We start from the raw sequence: 10,068 nt of genomic DNA on the forward strand, positions 1-10,068 counted from the left end.
TAACCGGAACGTTAACGGCCACAAGGCAGAAGATTCCGCTGGTGCACTTCAATTCAGATAACCAAATACAGTGAAACTTCACCGGAGGGTAGCTAGAACTTTCCAATTGGAAAACCATGTTGTTGCTCGCGGGTATATCCACACAGCCGACAAAGAACTCCAAACGACACAATGTGAACAGTCTTGACTTGCTGGTAGGTTAAATCAAAACTCAACTTTCGTGTCCAGGGTCGGTGAGCCACGGACCTCGTAGCAATGGGAACAGTTCCACACACTCCGACACCGCGTAGAGACCACCAGCGGCCCCGGCCAAAACTACGTCCCTCGGAGAATTCCTCGCTGCTCCACACCAACCTACCAACGACTCGCACAGAGCCCAGCCGGAAACTGTAAGCGCTAGGCCAACGATAGTACAAGGTGCGAGTATCGATACACACCGCTGCTGCCACTCGCGGAGAGAGAGGATAACAGCAAATCGCGATAACCGCGGGAGACTAAACACAGAATAGCAACCAAGGCTTAATCCAACGCATAACATGAGCCAGCCACGGCTCATTACATTCAGTGCAGTTTGTTGTATCCAGTCATCAGTGGAATGCAGCATCATACAATTGACCAATCCCATTGCGTCTGACGTGGTGAAACACACAAACAAATGTGCCACTTTACGTCTATCTGAAGAGCATCATAAGGAAGGTGCATATTTTGTTATTTTAAACGGAAGAAAACTGTCAGAGGCTGGAAACGACTTGGAAGAGCAGTCGTACGGAATGGGTACTGTTTTGAAATGAGGTTATAATGTGAATAGCAACGAAAATAGAGAGACTACTGAATATTTAGTCATTTTAGATCAAACGATGCCGAAAAAATTAGATTAGGAAATGAGAAAATAAGAGTGATACATGAATTTTATTATTAGGGCACTCAATTAAATTTTTATTGCTTAACAAGCTGAACAGCTAGAGTTGCTCTGGTATGTATTTGTTTCAGTTCTGTTAGTCCATCTTCTCTTTCCATTTCTCCCTGTATATCTCCTCCTCTTCCCTTTCTTTGTCCATCTTCTCCTCGCCCTCCCTCTGTCTGTCTCCTCATTCCCCCATATTCCTTGAGCTACATTCCGAATAGAGTCAGTAGAAAAGAAGCAATAAATGTAAACGTTGTCGCTGATACGACAGCTTTACTGCGTGAACAGCAAAAAATGTAGTAAGCGATAAACTTCTTTTCTTTCATTATTTTTAGGGGATTGTCAGCGAGGAAAAGTTACCTAAAAGTTTGAAATTAGGTGTAATGTTTGTTGCAAGTCACTATGTTCTCTCGTTCTCAAATACTCGATATTATGCATAGCAGCTGTTAGTTATGTAGCGCGTAAGTTAGGCAAAAATAGTGTAGAAGTATGGAATAAACACCTTGGAGATTGTATAAGCATTGTATTCATTACTTAGAATCGTATCACGTACCAAGCAAAGCATTTTCACAAAAATGATCACGTTCAAAAGTCAAAGAATAAATAGATTTCTCAAAAGGTAAATATTTTTCCCTAATTCGCGTAATATTCTTCATTCCAATACCTATATTGTAGTACACACTTTCTAAAGTAATCTATGTTCGTCCTTAGGGTTCAAGCTATCTCCTTACCAGATTTCTGCGAAATCGGTTCAGCGTCCGACAGAACACACCTCACTCAGATATGTACATTTCTGTAAGAGCACGATGGCTTCTTGACGTTTGTTTCAGTGCGAAAGTACTAATATTATCCCAACTCTCACGAGGATCTATAATTTGCGAGTAGGAAATTAATGGAAGAGGACAATGCGATAAATTGGGCATTCGTGTCGAACGAGAAGTGTGTCCGGATGGCAGATGCGTTTAAAACAACCGTTCTAGAGAAGCGGAGCGTCCGGCTTCGGTCCGGCAAACATTTTCAATTTTCGCCATTGCGTTACCACAATGCCCTGTGCGACTAGAAGCCACGAAATTCCCACCCATCCTTTTCCTTTCCTTTCCCATCATCTATTTCATATAATTTTAAGTGTTAGAAAGTCTGTTTTGATGGTATTTTTCTGGAGTTCAGCCTTATACGGGAGCGAAATATCGTTAATACATAGCTCAGAAAAGGAGCTTTTGGTATGTGGTGCTACCCAAGAATTCTGAATGGGTTTAGATGGATGTCTGGAATAATGACGATGGAGAAAATAAATTTATGGAACAAGTTAATTAAGAAAAGGACCGGCTGATAGGACGCCCCCTGAGACATCAAAAGATCGACAGTTTGGTTATGGAGGGCAGTGTGGTGATGTAGTATGCCATAGCTGGATAAGACGAAGTAGCTTGCAACACAGGGCTGCTTCCAAATGTGTCCAGTATTTCATCATTTAACAGGTTCCGAACGTGGAACGGTCTGTACACTATATACAGAACGCCGATTACAAAAGATTACTATCAAAATAAATAAAGAATTACCAGCACACTGTATTACGAAGCGAATAGATAATACATTACAGAGAACAGTTTCCAACTACTGCGACGTACTCTGTGTACATCAACTCTCAGTACTCAGACTTTAGAACGATCGACTTCACTGAGTATGTGAGCACCAAGGCACAACAAAATTTCACTTTTACGAGAATTCTGTGTGGGAAATTTTTCCTTTTCTTCAGTTAGACGTTAATCTGCAGTGCTGACGTTCCAGACTGATGGAATGCTCTATTACCTACATTTACATTACATTCCACGTCTTCCACAAAAGCACTTGTCATCTTTAAAGAGAAAACTTTTTGAATCATCTGCCATGTTGATCGATAAATCATTCAGAAATGAAACTATATGATTCGAGACACTTTTTCAATTCTCAAACGTCTATGGTGCTTTTCGAGTTTAGGGAGAATACCAAATGGGCTGAGGCATAAATTGGGGATAGGATTGAGGTGGACGCATGTTATGGTAGACCTTACAGTTAGGAGAAGCCACGTTTCCGGGCTGGCGTAGTGGTTAGCGCATCTGCGTACTTAGAAGGACATCCCGGTTCGAATCCCAGTTTTGGTACAAGTTTTCATTCGTCACTTCAGTCTGTGTATATAAATCATTAATATACACAGACGGAAATGGAAAGTTTTACACTAAGAAGCACCAAACCGATACTTATCATCCTTTATATACATGTTCAGCATACAGCAGGTATTAAATGATGCAACGTTTGTTTGTTTCATTTGGAAGTGAAGTGAAACATCAAAATTAGTATGAGCTGTGACTTTCACAGGAATGAATACATTCTTGTAATCATTATAACTAAGATAGCTAATTTGTCTCGTAATGTCATAACCACGATTTCTTGTTATGCCTGAAACAAATGCTGTTTCAGTTCATGAAAATTGCTGGGTATAGGCTAGGACGAAAGAATACGTCTCCAATCGCATTCCGCACATGCCTTATTGGTGATAAATTAGGAGACAAGTCAAGCCACTCAAGAACTTTCCAATCCTCAAGATGTTTCTTGCGTGAACTGCAGTGTGGGTCATTCTGAAATATGCTATTTGACACCCTAAATTACCATTCTTGCCACATACTGGTATTATGTCTTTCTTCAACAATTACCAAATCAGTTCTGTTGTCATTACCAACATCTCCCCACACTAAAATTTCAGCACTTGGAGACGTGTGGATATGGAAAGTCGCTGTTTCCTATGACGTTCAACTAGTCGTGTATGGACACGTTAACGTCAGTCTGACCGTCGCAGGCAGAAGCAGGACTCAGTGCTAAACAAGACCCGCGATTGGTTTCAATCCGGCACGCGGAAGACATTCGTAAAGTTGCTCCTAATTGTTTGTCGACTGGGACTGCCTATCTCAGTGCTGTACTTTGTTGCTCCATTCTGTCTCGTACTAACATTACTATATAATACTTGTCCGTTCTGGGCGTATTAGAATACTGCAATTTCTTAAATTGAAGGTAATTTACAACGAATTATCTGTACGCAGTTGCCTCTGTAGGCATTTGTTTTTCCATGATGACTTTTCAAGGTGCGTGGCAATCCATATCCTGTTATTTACATTTATTTATATGTCTTGAATATTGTTTCTTTTAAAAAACGATGTTGCTAGATTATACAACGGAAGTATTTAGGGCAGCTCTCGTAAAACGTCGAAGTAAAGATACAGTGTTCATGCCGCATAAGTAAATATAAACATCTGGGGCTGGGATGAACATAAAATGAATTTACTCTCAAAACTCGTATTTTGAGGCATAATTTGGTGTCGTGGGGTGTAGAGAAAAAGGTACCAATCATATCGATTCCTTACCCCATAAACATTAACGTCGTGTACACTACAGTTTTCACTTTATCCGGTAGGAACTCTGCTGTCGCGTCTCGAGACAAAGTAGCCAGTGCGCGTAGGAAAGCATGTGAATCAGGCCCGCGGCTCACCAGAAGTTGCCTATGCCCGCTCTAGACTATGCAAGTGCGTTGTCTTTGCAATCAGGTCAGCAGTAAACGACATACACTGTGATCAAAAGTATCCGGACACTTCGCTGAAAATGACTTACAAGTTCGTGGCACCCTCGGTAATGATGTAATCCAGTATGGTGTTGGCCCACCATTAGGCTTGATGACAGCTTCCACTCTCACAGGCATGCGTTCAATCAGGTGCTGGAAGGTTTCTTGGGGAATGGCAGCCAATTCTTCACGGAGTGCTACACTGAGGAGAGATATCGATGTTGGCCCTTGCAGTCTGGCACTAATTCTGGGTTCCAAAACATCCCCAAAGGTGTTCTGTAGGATTCAGGTCAGGACTCTGTGCAGTCCAGTCCATTACAGGGACATTATTTTCGTGTAACCACTCCGCCACAGACCGTGCATTATGAACAGGTGCCCGATCATGTTGAAAGATGCAATCGCCATCCCCGAATTGTTCTTCAACAGCGGGATGAAAGAAGTTGCTTAAAACATCAATGTATTCCTGTGCTGTGATAGATCCACGCAAAACAACAAGGGATGGAAGCCTCATCCATGAAAACCACGACCACACCATAACACCACCGCCTCCGGATTTTACTGTTAGCACTACACACGCTGGCGGATGACGTTCACCGGACATTCACCATACCCAAGCCCTGCCATCGGATAGCCACATTGTGTACCGTGATCTGACACTCCACACAACGTTTTTCCACTGCTCAATCGTCCAATGTTTATGCTCCTTACACCAAGCGAGGAGGCGTCGTTTGGCATTTACCGGCGTCATGTGTGGCTTATGAGCAACCGCTCGACCGTGAAATCAAAGTTTCATCACCTCCCGCCTAAATGTCATAATACTTGCAATGGATGCTGATGCGGTTTGTAAATCCTGGGTGATGGTCTGGATAGATGTCTGCCTATTACACATTACGACCGTCTTCAACTGTCAGTGGTCTCCGCCGGTCAACAGACGAGGTCGGCCTGTACGTTTTTGTGCTGTATGTGCCCTTCACGTTTTCACTTCACTATCACATCGGTAACAGTGGACCTAGGGATGCTTAGCAGTGTGGAAAGCTCGTGTACAGATGTATGTCACAAGTGACACCCGATTACCTGATCACGTTCTAAGTCCGTGAGTTTCGCGGAGCGCCCCATTCTACTCTCTCACGATGTCTAATGACTGCTGAGGTCACTGATAAGAAGTACCTGGCTGTAGGTGGCAGCACAATTCACCTAATACGAAAAACGTATGTTTTTGGGGGTTTCCGGATACTTAACCTGAAATGTCAGCCCAGTTACAAATATTCTGTTCCCGACTGACGTTGATGTCACGTTGCGGGTATCCCCTGTCCAGACGCAGCTGTTGTCATCGATCTATACGTCAGAGCGAATGGAGTCCTGGAAGGACCTGTGAGCATACTACTCGCACTATAGGGGTCCTAATTCTGTCTCTTCGCCTCTCGTTCTGCAGTCATTTGTAAGGCTACTGTTTTCACAACGCGGCCGAACATCGACACGTGCACACGAGCCTAGCGAGCAGCAGTATTGACTGATGGTGAGAATAAGCAGAACCGCAACTCTGACTGCGCCGATAGGTTGGCCTTGCACTGTGTTCAGCATCCCAAGCAGTAGAACTCGGAGGGCAGAGTCATTAGCGAGCTGTTATAATGAATGATTGTACGGGGAGGCCGCGATAAATTGACTCTGTGTTCCCTGCGTGCGATAAATAACTTGATCCTGCGAAATGGTACACGATTAAATTAACCCTCCCATGGTTAGAGTTTATTTTGAATATAGCTGAAAAACATAAGCTCAAAACCTGTCTACCTTTGTGATCAATAATATACGGTCTTCACTAAAAACTTTTTTAGCTGACCGATTTTGAAAATCAGTGAAATGGGACAGATGTGTCCCACGAACCAAACTAGATTCATTTTGTCATGTGAATCTAGCATTTTCAGAACGAAAAATTTAATCTTAAAGAGGGTTTATAAGGATGGTAACTATCCAAAAAATAACAAATCTGTACCAAAAACATTATTCTCCTGACAATTAAAACTATCAAATTTTAAAACAATAAACTGGTAGCTAAGATCGCAGGAATTCTTTTTATTCCATGATTACCAGTTTCGGCGAAACTAAAGCCACCATCATCGGATCTAAGGAGGACAGAAAACACTATAAAAGGGTTCTTGGATTCCACTTATATAACAAGATAGGTAGATCACATAACTAATGAGGAGTATTGAATAGAATTGGGAGAAGAGGAGTTTGTGGCACAACTTGACTAGAAGAAGGGATCGATTGGTAGGACATGTTCTGAGGCATCAAGGGATCACCAATTTAGTATTGGAGGGCAGCGTCGAGGGTAAAAATCGTAGAGGGAGACCAAGAGATGAATACACTAAGCAGATTCAGAAGGATGTAGGCTGCAGTAGGTACTGGGAGATGAAGAGGCTTGCACAGGATAGAGTAGCATGGAGAGCTGCATCAAACCAGTCTCAGGACTGAAGACCACAACAACAACAACATATACATTTAGTTACATACCTTAGGACACATACAGGTTACAACATCAAGGCACAGAATGGTGGTATTAATAGTTGCCTATAACACACAGGCCTTAAAAAATAGTCGTAAGTAGCACATAGGCGAGATGACATTATAAATGTTGTCTCCATCACATACAAGCGCAAGCTAGGTACTACTGCAACTCCGGCTCTTTTCTTACACTACAGGCCGCTTTGCGAGATGGTGCTAGCAGAAGAGGTGCCAATGAATGTCACAGCTCCTATCATAACAGGCTCTGCGTGTGTGGTAACATTACGTCATTAGGGCTTGTACATAATTCTAGAGATTACTGTATCACGTAAAAATATACAAAACTTATGAAAGCTGCAGACCTGCACAATTGTACATCTGCGTGGTCACATATACGACATATCGAAAAGCAAATGCAAATTTCATGAGAACTGCGGAATTACAAAAATGTACATCTGTCTGGTCCTATACGTTATAAGATACGATCATACATAGATATTTTATGCGATATGCTGGGTTATACACAACACATCAGTCTGGTGTTAAATAAAATCTACCGAGAGTATATACAAATTTTAAGAACAGAGACTCCTACATCCCTCATGACAATGATTCTACCTTTTCAAAGTCTGATGATTGCGCATAGCTGCATGTGCACGTCTTCTGGACATACTGTGCTGCAATATACACTAGAAGAGTTCAAGTACCCATCATATATCTGTAGGGACGGCTTTTTTCTGTATTAGAAAGTACTGACAAAATCTCGCAAATAAATGAAATTAAAATTAACATTTTCTAGGTCATGTATTTATGATGTAACTCTATTTTCGTCAGGATATCAAGAAAAGCAGCGGGCCCAGAGTCGATCCCTATGGCACTCCTTATTTCACATTAACCCAATCAGCTTTCAATCTCTTCTCTCACCCCCTATCCCTTTTTTTGACACTAGATGGCAACGTTCTGCTTCCTCTTTGCACACAGAAATCCGCATCGCTTTGCAGATGTACAGTCCTTCGGGACAGCGAAGTGAGAAAGCAATTTCCTTGCGCGTGACGACCAACTTGCGGTCTTCGGCTGTCTGTTCTGGCTCGGCTGGGAGGAGGGGCGGGGAACAGTCGCACCCCAAGCGAGGAAATTGCGCGGTCGGTGGTCTTCCACAGGGTCATTACGGACGCTGTTTGTACACGTGGCCGCGAGACGAAGCTTCACGTGTAAACACACGCACACAAACACACACACACACACACACACACGCACACACATACACACACTAACAAACGCAAACAGAGACACACATATACTGGAGTGTGCTCCCTCTATTAAACACTTTGTACACGTGGCCGCGAGGCGAAGCTTCACGTGTAAACACACACACACACACGAACAAGTGCACACATAGCCACGCGTATACTGGAGAGTGCTCCCTCTACCAAACACTTTAAGTCAATGAATATGAACTGCAGGAGACACAGACTGAATCACACAGTATACAACTTTGTAATATGGACAGCAACAGCCGTTGAACTACAAGGTTAATTGAGCTTGAACTAAAGAGCAAAAAGCTGTCAAGTGAAGATTTAATCGCGACCGGTTTTACTGCATTAAAACAGCATCCTCAAGTGGTTCAACATGGTAAGTAAAGTATACTTGTAACTCATGCATTTAAAAAATTAATTAAGGCCAAGGAGTAATGGTAAAGGCCAACGGTGTTGCCACACTGGTAACACCGGTTCCTGTCAGATCACCGAAGTTAAGCGCTGTCGGGCTGGGCTAGCACTTGGTTGGGTGACCATCCGGTATGTCCAGCACTGTTGGCAAGCGGGATGCACTCAGCTCTTGTGTGCAAACTGAGGAGCTACTTGACTGAGAAGTAGCTGCTCCGGTCATGGAAACTGACATACGGCCTCCGTATCCGCATCCACTGATGCCTGTGGGCTGAGGATGAGACGGCGGCCGCTCGGTACCGTTGGGCCTTCATGGCCTGTTCGGACGGAGTTTAGTTTAGTTTTAGTAACACGAAACCTAAGTAAAAGCACTTATAGCAGTGTCACATAGATTAGCACACGGAGATGCCCCGAGTATTCGTAGTCACACAGTCCAACCCTCTGAAGAGAGTAAGTCATCAACAAATAATAATCGACAGTTCAATGGGGCGAGAAGTGCAGGGGATGAGGCACTAAACGGAAAGTAGTTAATGTAATAAATACGGTTAAGTATAAAATAAGATACCACCAGTGGACTGTCTGCCTAAGAAACGTAACGCATTAACCGGGAAGCGAGTAGTTAATTAAGCTGTTGGATCTACAAGTACATCCATGTGCAAACTGAATCCAGATGAAGTACAAATGTATTAAAAGCCGTATAAAATTACATTCTTTATACAGCGTGAAGAAAAATTCGCGCACTCGAACTTCGCAGCGCGATTCCTCTCTTACAAAACTCTCTCTCACAAAATATCGTCCTGCGTATATTTATGGTAGTACATGAAAGTTAAAGTTTTGAAAGCTGGCAATACTGTAACGACTTGTGCGGTAACTACCTTTGTCAGCAAATCGAATGGGTTTGTGTAGTTGGTGCAGTTGACAAGAGTTTTGGGTTAACATGCAGGAGGTCGAGGGTTCAATACTGGGTCGAGGCGTACTAGTTTTTTTTTCAGTGTTATTCTGCTGAAGATGCTGCTTTAACGCAGCGAAACCGGTCGTGATTAAATCATCGCATCAGTGCTATTTTTGGTTTTCTTCAAGTTCAAGATACCATGAGTCCCATAAGCCATAATCCTAGTCCCTCTCATATTTAATCTCAGATATTTTTATTGACTTACTGCTTACCAGTACTTCTTTCTATACTGCGTCACTTTCTTCTTTTCACATAGTCCACACTCTACACACCAGTTTACGAAACATGTTCCAGTCTTTGCTGTCTCAAATGCTCCTCCCTTTTCCTCCTACCAGCATTTCCAAATCACTTTGTAGCGCATTGCACGCGTCTTCATCCAGTCATGCACATTTTGTACCTCAGTTTTTTTAATCTTTCAGTTACGCCACATTTGAAAATGTCTCCAGTGCATATTTATTTC

The 10,068-nt window shown here is 42.7% G+C and overlaps 1 pseudogene; it reads left to right on the forward strand.

Annotated features, from left to right (window-relative positions):
- The first annotated feature begins 8,691 nt into the window (after positions 1 to 8,691).
- Positions 8,692 to 8,809, forward strand: LOC126458839 (5S ribosomal RNA; annotated as a pseudogene).
- Positions 8,810 to 10,068: the final 1,259 nt, after the last annotated feature.

This window comes from Schistocerca serialis, chromosome 2 (assembly GCF_023864345.2).
Source record: "Schistocerca serialis cubense isolate TAMUIC-IGC-003099 chromosome 2, iqSchSeri2.2, whole genome shotgun sequence".
In the NCBI taxonomy this organism is placed as follows: domain Eukaryota; kingdom Metazoa; phylum Arthropoda; class Insecta; order Orthoptera; family Acrididae; genus Schistocerca; species Schistocerca serialis.